This window comes from Morone saxatilis, unplaced genomic scaffold, assembly GCF_004916995.1.
Source record: "Morone saxatilis isolate NCDOM2014 unplaced genomic scaffold, NCSU_SB_2.0 Contig14, whole genome shotgun sequence".
NCBI classification, from domain to species: Eukaryota; Metazoa; Chordata; class Actinopteri; family Moronidae; genus Morone; species Morone saxatilis.
The window spans coordinates 12,708,825-12,718,976 of record NW_023339696.1 but is presented as its reverse complement, the minus strand read 5'-3'; the positions used below and the strand labels follow the sequence as shown (position 1 = coordinate 12,718,976).

The window sequence follows — 10,152 nt, the reverse complement described above, 5'->3', positions numbered from 1 at the left end:
CACACACACACACACACACCGCTTAATCAGATTTTGCCCCCACAAACCTTTCCATCTTTGTGAATGTACGCAACTTCCAGTATCAGCCAGGCCCAGAGACACTGGCTCAAAATGTGCATATAAAAATATAAAGTATCTATACCGCATACATGGACTATATACAGTATATTAAAATGAGTGTAGCTTAGGTCACATATACCCTTGAATAAGAACAAAACAAAACAATTTCTTTGTCAAGGAAAATCATAGAGGGCTGTGATAAGCCTCCTTTCAGCAACGCTCGACTGCTGTTTGGCAGCTCTGCTTTGGAATGAGTGCATGTGGAAACATGTTTATAGTGTGTTTGGCAGGAATGCAAATGATAGATGATTCGAAAATGATTCAAGTCCTATTCAGGTTACCAAGCACTGATGTGTTAAAGCATGAAAATCGCACTAGTTTCTTCTACTTAAATTAGTGTCAAATTTGCTTTAGTCTGTGCTCTTTTTTTTAATAAGCTTAATTTTTCCATTGAGTGACTGAGTTAGCAGATAAATAAGTACATGAATGGTTGAATAAGCACAGTAAGAGTTCTAAAACATGGTCAGTAAAACATTTTATACTGTTTGTTTCTATGGTGCTGAACACGAAAGTCTTTTTTAGCTTCAGTGATCATATTTATCCGAGTTTTTTGCTCTAAGTCACAATGTAAAAGAAGCTAGTCGGCTGGCTGCTGGTTGACTGGTCCGCTTAATTAAACCCAGACAGTTGGAGGAAGTACAAGTCTCTGTCCCTACAGGATCTACATTAAGTCTCCACTCTGCTAATCAGAAAGCCCTTCAACTACATCAGCATGTCCCTCTGGCCCAACCTACAACCAAATCTTATTTGTCTTTACAGCTTTTCAAGGAAACTTCAATTACTTCTCTATCAAGTCTGGAGAAAGAATCACCGCTGTCTCAGTGTTCATCATGATGAACAAAATTCTAATTATATCAGCTGTGTAGCTCATTGTCTGTGCTCCTTTTGCCCTTGGTGCCATGGAGGTCAGAGGGTGGGAAGCTGTGGGTGGCAGGAAGCTGAGACAGTTGTGCCTACAATGGGGTGTCAGGACTCTGTCAGTCAGCCCAACTCAAGTTCAATTCAAGCGGGTCATTCTCTCTTCACAGTGACATCTGAGAAGACCAGCGATGGAGACCGGCAGCGAGGGGAATTGAGGAGCAGAGGGACCGCACCCTGGGTTGGATTGCATTGGATGCTCAGATAAGACGACAGGAAAGGGCAGACTGGGGCTGGGCAACAGGGGAAGCTGGCTGGGGCTACTGTTACCCCAGGAAGAACTCACTCATCGCTCAGATCACCTGCCACACCTGTGGAAGCCAGGATTCAGTCAGTCATACAGTGCAACCAGCCAGGAGTTAGGATTTGGTCACCAAAGCCTCAGATTGGACTCAACGTAAACCATTGAATTGTTATTATTGTACTGGTGGTTTTAAATGTTTTGGCCAAAGAAATGCAGATATGTGTCTACTTGACGTTACTGGCAACCATTTTCCAAAGCTTAGACTATCAAGTTTTTAGATTTGGAATATTCTGGGAGGTCACTGGTTTTCCATAAATCTCAGTGTAGAAACACAACTTGACATAGTAATTCATCAAAGCAACCCTGTCAACATTTTTGCCAAAGTCAACCAACCAACCAATCAATCAGACTTTATTTGTATATCACTTTTAATACAATTAAAATGTGCTTCACACATTAAAACACCCTCCCACCCCTGAGGGTTCTAGAGGGTTCAGGTAAATAAAAGGATCTCAAAATCGATTCTGAAGCACACAGGTAGGCAATGCAAAGACTTTAAGTATTACAGTAATCAAACCTGCAGGTAATAAAAGTGTGTATTAATGTCTCTGTATTAGCTTGAGAGAGAAACGCAATGTTTTTAAGATGATAAAATACATTTTTAGTTATATTTGTAATGTGAGGTTCAAAACTAAGATCCAAAACAAAGATTACTCCAAAGTTTTTTACTTGTTGACAGGGATTTATAGATAACAGTTTCTCTTTATTTGCTTTTGGTGCTTTCAAGATAAGTATTAACCTTTTCTCCCTATGTCCATGCTTGTATGTTGTCAGATTTTGTGACAGCATAGCGAATTAATACAACATTGACAGCTGCTGAATAGCTGCTAGTGTCTGTATGTACCTCGAGAGACATATGGTCAGTCCTACAGCACACATTCCTGACAACACACAAACACACACACACACACACTGGTAAAATAAACCACAATGTAGTATCTTCATCTGGAATGCATTTCCTGTCCTCCGGGTTGGCATATGGCCGCTAGATCCCTTTTTACACCACCGCATCTCTCACTTCTTGTTCCCTGCCAGCACAGAAACAACTGTCTTACCACTGGACACAGGACATACCTTTAGGGACAAGGACCACGAACTGACCCTGCTCTGGGTGTTGAAAATCTAGAGATGAGATATATTCCCCACATCTGGGAAAATCCTACATGGTGGATTATGCTAGTTTAGGATATAGTTTTGACAAGCACAGCTCTCAGTTTTTCTTAACTCTCTCACCAAGAAGCAGAGAATCATGAGTGTCAAACACTGATCCAACACTCAATCTGGAATGGATATTTAAGAGGATAATAAAGTTACATCAAGACAAATTAGACAGCTCAATCTCCCTGCCTTTGTGAGCATGGAAAAACAAAACAAATTTACATGTCAAATTTTACAAGGTGAGAAGTGAGGAGGCAGTTCTGTTCAACAGCAACAGTGGTGAGGAATTGTTGTGTCTGAAACAAAATTGTCACCAAATGATCTTCTATCACCTTTTTAACCCAGTAGAGGTAGTGACCAGAAGCGGTCAAAGGAGCTGTGAAATGTTAGTTTTAGAGTGAAGGTAAACAGCCTCTCCCATGGTGGGCCTGTACCCTACACAGAGTAAGCACATGTTTCCCATTGTGGTTAAAAGGGAAGGGGATTAAAGTGTAGTGCAGCCGGAGCCACAGCCATACACCCCATGGTGGGATCACAGTCCTCTCAGGTCTTTCAGTACTGCTGATGTAGCCCAGTTGGAAGTGGCTTGTGTGTGTGGGGAGAAGCTGTGGCCAGATCTATCAGATGGACTAGTCAGGGTCCTCTAGAGCCCAAATATGAGGCCTTTCTTTGGGGCTGAGGAGGCAGGCATGTTACCATGTTGATAGAACGTCCTGACTGAGGCCGGCAGACACTCACACAAACACAGGCTAGGTAAGGATTATGAAAAGGTGTTGAAACCAAACGGATTTTGCCTTTCAGAGACCCAAATACTGTTACCCTATGAAAAAGAGATCACGTTCAAAACTCATATTAAAGACAGAAACAGAGGTAGAGGGGGTAAAGGGGCGAAAAACTGAGTCAAATAAAAGTAGAGAAATCTGGTTAACAGTCACTGGTTTTGGCTGCCAAATGTAAGGTTTTCACCCCAGGGCCTCAGGGTCAAATAGGCCACATTCAGGTACCACAGGGGACAGTTAAAGCAGGAGACTGTGACTGTGCAGCCAATTAAAGGACACTTTAAAAAGGCAAATACTACAAGGGACATTGAGGAAGATATGCATAGTGAAGCATATCTGCACTTACCAAAAACTGCCAATTAACCAACACCCCATGAAGCTCAGCTGTGACCGCTTCAGCTGGACAGCTTTCCTGTGCAGTGAGTAAAAACACTTTCTGCAGGGTAAGAAAGGATGTAGAGGGAGGGTCAATCATTGTTTGAGACTTTTGACCTGACAAAAAAAATCATGCAGTAAAAAGAGTATTCTGTAAGCCTTGCATTCCCAAACACTTTGAATATTGAACTATTGGACTGATTTTACTTGTCCATAGCTACGTAGAAGCACCACTTGCATCTTGACTTACAAATTGCTTAAAGATTCTTGTGACTTGACTTGGCTGTGCCCTAATTGACTTGAAACTTGAGTTGGCTTTTCCCTAAATCATGCCTATACACTTTGCTCCATCCAGTGAGGTGGGATTCTAACCCAAACAAGTTTAAGACAAGTATTCAAAAAAAATTCTTAACCCTCTGGCCTCTTAAAGCTTACACATATAAACATACTGTAGATAATTACATGTCTATGTAATGCATACGTATGTCAATCTTGTGACGTTGGTGTTTCTGCATCTTTTGAATGTATGTTTTTGGCAGGAATTGGGGAGTACAGATTTTGTGCAGGGCCTGAGTGTTGGTACAGATTTGCAGGACATTCTCACCTGCCCAAAACACGGAGGGCTGAAAGAGTACGGCATGTGCATTGCCGTGTTTCAAAACAGATTTATGCAGTTTTCGGGATCAGCTCTTTAAAGGTCACACTGAACAAGTTAGCTCTGCTGAGTAAACCCTGTTCCCTCTGTGGTCCAGGTGACTCTCAGCCAATAGTTTCACAACACACTGGACACATAAGCACCACTTGCTCCTTAATGACACCAGTAATTTCCAATTCCAACGACGCCACACTGACATTCAACATCTTTGATTAATTGGTTCCTATAAGGCTCTTCGAGCATTTAATAAAATGCCAAAAACACTTTCTGGAGCCCTGAATTGTTAGATCCAAACAAGCTTCCAGCTGCAAGCAACACCCAAAGAAGCTCTGGACCAAGATGCCCTGGCATGGGATAAAATATCTGCTACAGGGACAGAGTTTTCCTATTGACACTGATGACAGCGTTACATAGGATGGAGTTAGAGGGGATATCTGTCAAACTCCCTTGATTACAAACATCCTTCAGCGACACATGTAAAATTGCACACACACTTAAACACACATTCATGCACAGACGGCACAAGCCTAGAAGCACGCCATTGCATGCATCTGTGTGTAGATATTGTCTATGCACACATTAACACAGGCAAAACTCCTTATGTCAAGGACTGCAACAGTGGAAAAAGGTTGGATGAGGAAACAACATCAAGGCTAATCCATCCTCGGATTAGGAGTGGGCAAATATCACCAATAATAAACAAATGACTAACATTCCCAGTCTGTGTGGTTTACAAGCCCCGGGGCTCCAGCTAGAACCCAGTAGGGTCTGGATCCAATCCCTGCTGTTTATCAGTGTGAGTAGAAGTGACCACTTGTGAACCCTCCGTGACAAACACTCAAGGGACAAACCCAGGAATGGTGAACAGAGGAGTCTAACCAATCACTCCTCCTACTTTGATTTACAGCTCAGACCTCAAAATCCTTAGCTTGATATCCTGACTGAGAAGGCTATTTTGTCACCACAACATTATTCACTGCGACACTGCCTTGTTGTCAGCCATTTTCTGTAGGGTGACAACTTGATTTTGCCCTAACCGATCTCCAGTGACATATCCAGCTACTCGTACTTAATTTTCAGCCAACACTGATGCTGAGGTAGCCAGCATGAAGTTTCATACAAAAATGTATAATTTCCACATCCTTAAAAAAATCCTTAAAAAAAGGCTCTTCCTCCTTCTACCTTATTAAACAGTCCAGAATCTATTAATATATTAATATCTGTTGGACACAAGATGTCTCCTACTTCACTGTCCATTCTCTGTATGTGAACTGATGGCTTCAACTCTCTATATCACACTTGTAGAAGTTGCATTCTGGAGCAGGATGGAATCATGCTCATAGGCCCCGCCCCTTAAAAATCAGATTTTCAATGAGCACAGAAAAACTTTCCACATTCAGCAGATGAATGTGAAAACATGCACATACATCATTCTGCACAGTGAAGATCAAACATCACACCGTAGGAACAAGAAGAAAAGCATATTTTTGAGTGGATGTCAGTACATAATAGAGATCAAAAATGTGCTTGTTAAATAATTGTGATAAAACATAATTAGTTGCCCTGATTTATGAAAACAAACCCCAGAGGGCATCTTATTCTTTAAAAGTAAATGTTTACTTTGAATTTATTATATGAGTATGTGTAGTGTGATTTAGAACAATAATTAAACCAGTGCTGAAACTGTCAGTCAGCTGAATGACTGAGCTTCACTTCTGCTTCTTATGAGCATTCGCTGCTTTTCTGTTTTAAATTAAACATCTTTGGGTTCAGGAATCTTAGTAAAAAAAAAAAAAATTGAATTGATTTCAAAGACAGTGGGAAACTGTAATGGACAATTTGCACCATTTTCAGACATTTTATAAACACTTACAAAACAAATAATTGACAGATTAAATCTCAAATCAAAGTTGTAGCCCAATATTTATCTGTTGGCTTTAACTAACATGTTCCAATTTAATGTTACAAGACCAACAGCAGACTTTTTTGTACCACCTGATAAAATTTTAGATGCATTTCAGATGTCTGGAACCATACTACAAAGTCCCAGTGCTCAAGGGCAGAAGAGATTGGGCACAAGAAGTCAACATGAGAAAGAGAGGAGAGCAGCACACCCGTTTAGCATTATTGACAAAATATTGATTGCTTGTGTAGGCATCACCATGGAGATTATTAGAGAGGAATGTTGGACTGATAAAGTTATGGGCCATAAATTCCTTTACGAAGTAACAGGGTTGGTTAATTAGCTGCTTAAGACTAAACTGAGATCAAAGGTAAAGCAGTGAAAGCAGGTTGTAATTTGGTCGGTCTAGTTTTCTGCTACCAGGAAATAATGCAAAGAGTAGAAAGTGCTTCCAGTGGAAATGCAGACAAAGCATGTTTCCCTCCATCTCTTCTACCAGCTCTTTTGTCTTATGTGACATCAAATGAGATGCTCCACTAAGTCTTAACATGGATAGATGTTCGGAGGTCTTATTCTCACTCTGTATATGGGTGTGTGTATTTGTGGGTGTGCTGTGAAGTGAAGTCTTCCCCTTTGCTCTAATCCACCTATTTTGTTTCGGTCCTCTGTTCAGATTCAAGGTGGAAAAGTGCCGAGACGGCAACGTTTTGCCTTCTCAGTCTGTCTGGCCCACTGCGCTTCACCTGCTGAGCCCAGAGACTCACCAAGCCTGAAGGACACTGTTGCTTTAACCCTGTCCCCAAGCATGTCCCTGGCCCGCATAAAAGCCATCTGGGGTGCGGCTGAGAGCTTTAGCAACAAAATAACTCTTTCAATCTGCACTCTGCATGGTTCTGACTGCAGGGCGTTGAGGTCGCCAATACCAAGACTCTTACTGGACTGCCTCCTCCTTCTCCTCCACCCTTCTAATCCTGGCCTACATGACTGACTCCAACTGAAAGCACCACACGCCAGAGGTGGGAGCCAAAAGCACTGTGAGATTCAAAAAAGACCACCTGCTCATCAAACTAAATTGCACTCACTGAAGGCAATGGGGGATAGAGAGAATGAAAAGGAGGGGAGCAAGAGGGAAAAAAATAAGCAAGAATAAAAAGAACGACAAGTCACTGCTCTCCCCCTGTGATCTTGGCAGACAAAAGAACAAATTACATTTCTGCGTCATGCCACCCGAGGGTCAAAATCGGCATAGGGTCCCTCTCTGTGCTGTCTGAGTGTGAGCATGTTGATATAGGTTCCATCAGTTCCCGCAAGAGAGCCAGAGAGGTGCCCAGGACTACCTTTCAGCCTTTCATCTTGGCTTCTTTTGTATTCCGCTACACTTGTGTCTGTTGTCTCTCTTCTCTATTGGGCAGAAATGACTGTTATTATTCCAAACAGCATTATCTTTATTAATGCCACAGGTCTCAGGACTGTGCACTCCCTGGGACCGGGTCTGGAAAGAGCTGAAACCAATCTCCCTAGATAAAAGCTCAGCGGAGAGCTGTATGCAAGCCAGACAGCTCGGACAGGCCTTCATCCTCCCTCCTCATTCTCGGAGAGAGGTATAGGCCCTACAAAGACTAAAATATGGCTTTAATCTTAGCACTTTCAGTCAGACAGAAACATTTGAACTGAGAGCAGCTCTCTATAAAGCTATCAGAAGTCCCTTCGGGTTGTTAGCCACTAGTCAGAACAAAACAATTGCATTATTAGTAAATACATTTTTATAATATTTGAAAATTGCAAAAAAGAAAATATCCATAATGAAAAAGTTTCGAAAGCCTGGAAATTGAGGGGAAAGTTTTGGAGTCACAAACTGTTCAGGTTATAAGTCATGAAACTTTATCTTCTGGTGCTACTATTTTATGAGTATGCCCTCCGTTTCTGCTGTGGCTTATATTGTTGATGGCTCGTATGTACTTGGAGCTTCGGCCGTTTCCCGAAGTCAGCCATGCATGACGAGTTATTTTAAAGGTGGTGTGGAGAGTTGACGTGTGGCCAGGCCAGGGCAGGGCAACGGCTGGGGCCTCGGCTTAGTGCCTCAAGCCCCCTCGCTCCAGTGGTCACACAGCATCAGCTCCCGGCCCGAGCCCGGACACTGATTTATGGGACAGGGGGATTACCATCAAACCAGCCATGAGGACCACCCAGATGGTGGCACAGGACGACAGCCGCACAAACACACAGGCACACACGCACACAAATTCAGATATACTTGTACATTGACACAAACACCTTTTAACACAGATATCCACAGGAATCCAATCAAATTCTTTGCTATTTGAAATGTTAAATAATAAAGATTAAAAACCTTCCAAACATGAAAAGCTGCACATGCCATTTGTAATGGCTCTGTTAACCACTCAAGTGCAGTGGGAGGGCTTAGTTTGCTCAGGCTTCCTCATTACCACAAAGAGAGAGAGCCAGCTTTGCTCATCAGGGTTCATATGTGTCCACAGGATGTGTCTGGTTAGAAGTAATTCCACTCAATAACGTCATACGATTTATTTATTTTTTCTCACTTCAGTTTACCTAATGTACAATTGAAGAGTGACTACTTGTGTAATTTTCTATCTCAACTGAGCCAGGTCCAAAACAAGAGCCCTCCATGTAGTTACAGATGGGGAGCAGAAGCCAGACTCAAACTCTGGCTTTCATCAAAACTTCTTTAAATTCTTTTTAATTGGTAACATTCAACTTGATCGTGATGTTTAGTAACTCCACTTTCCACTTTTCTCGATGCAGGTGAACTCTTTTCTCATTTTCATTCCCAATGCATTTACCATCCTTAATACTTTTCCACCAAGTCACATTTTCATCCAAGAGCATGTGCAAATACACTGAGCAAAAGAGGGAAAAAAAGAAAGAAAAGCACATATTTCTCACTTGCCAGGGCACAGCACAACTCAACCTCAAGGCACCAGTTGGATGAGCTCAACAATAAGAGTCAATGACAAATCGGACGTGGTGCATTCCTTGGGCAAACACTCACTTCATAAAAAGGGAGACAGGTAGGCAAACACTCACCTGCCCTAAGCTAATAACATGTGTGGAGGCAAACACACACACTGACACATGCACACACTTGAGTTTGTCAATATGTTGAGAAAATGATGGGAATTAGACTGTGCAAAACTGTGTCAGTTTAAAGATAGGACTAGATTTGCTGAGAAAAACTAAAGGACAAAAAATCCCATCTCAGAGAGAGCCATGTGTAGCATTTTTCATAACAAAATCACCATACCGAAGAGGAATGCAAGAGATCGGTGCCTCTCTGTGCTGCATTATAGTGCTATGTGAAGCATGGAAATAGACTGGTACACGACTATAATGTATATGATAGGCCCGCTCTGTTAAGCCCAGCTCTGTTTAGGGTTTCTCTTAATCATTGCGCTGCAAAAATAAACAGAAATGAATTATTTTAACTAAGGCCATCACAGTGGCTGCAGGAGGAGGATTTAAACGGCTTACACCGAATGTATTTTATAATAAGTTGCACATTATAAACTGTACATAGCCTCCTGAAAAGTTGTGTGGATGTGTGTGCACATGCATTTCTGATTGTGTGTGAGAACATTTAAAAATGCCTGCATGCTTGTGTGTCAGGAAATCACTGATGACTGTGCTCACTTTCCTACCAAATCACACACATTTTCCCTGAAGGCCTTCTGTCCCAGCAGAGCAGAGTAACCCTCCAGTGACAGCACCGATTCGCTCAGTGGGACGCACCCTCAACACTTCCTGGCCATGTGACACCCTCCAGCTGCCTTCTGATTGGGCACTCAGAGGATGAAGAGGAGAGGAGGGTGGTGGCGGTGGAGGGGAGCTGGCTGGCAGCGGACACATGAGAGAAAACAAATTCCTGCCCCATCACCATGGAGATGAGTCAACAGCAGGTCGG

General features: G+C 42.3%; 1 long non-coding RNA gene across 1 annotated transcript in view; it reads right to left on the bottom strand.

Annotated features, from left to right (window-relative positions):
• Positions 1-10,152, bottom strand: part of LOC118323643 — a 51,390-nt gene that overhangs the window by 6,318 nt on the left and 34,920 nt on the right. The gene's annotated exons all lie outside the window — the stretch shown is intronic.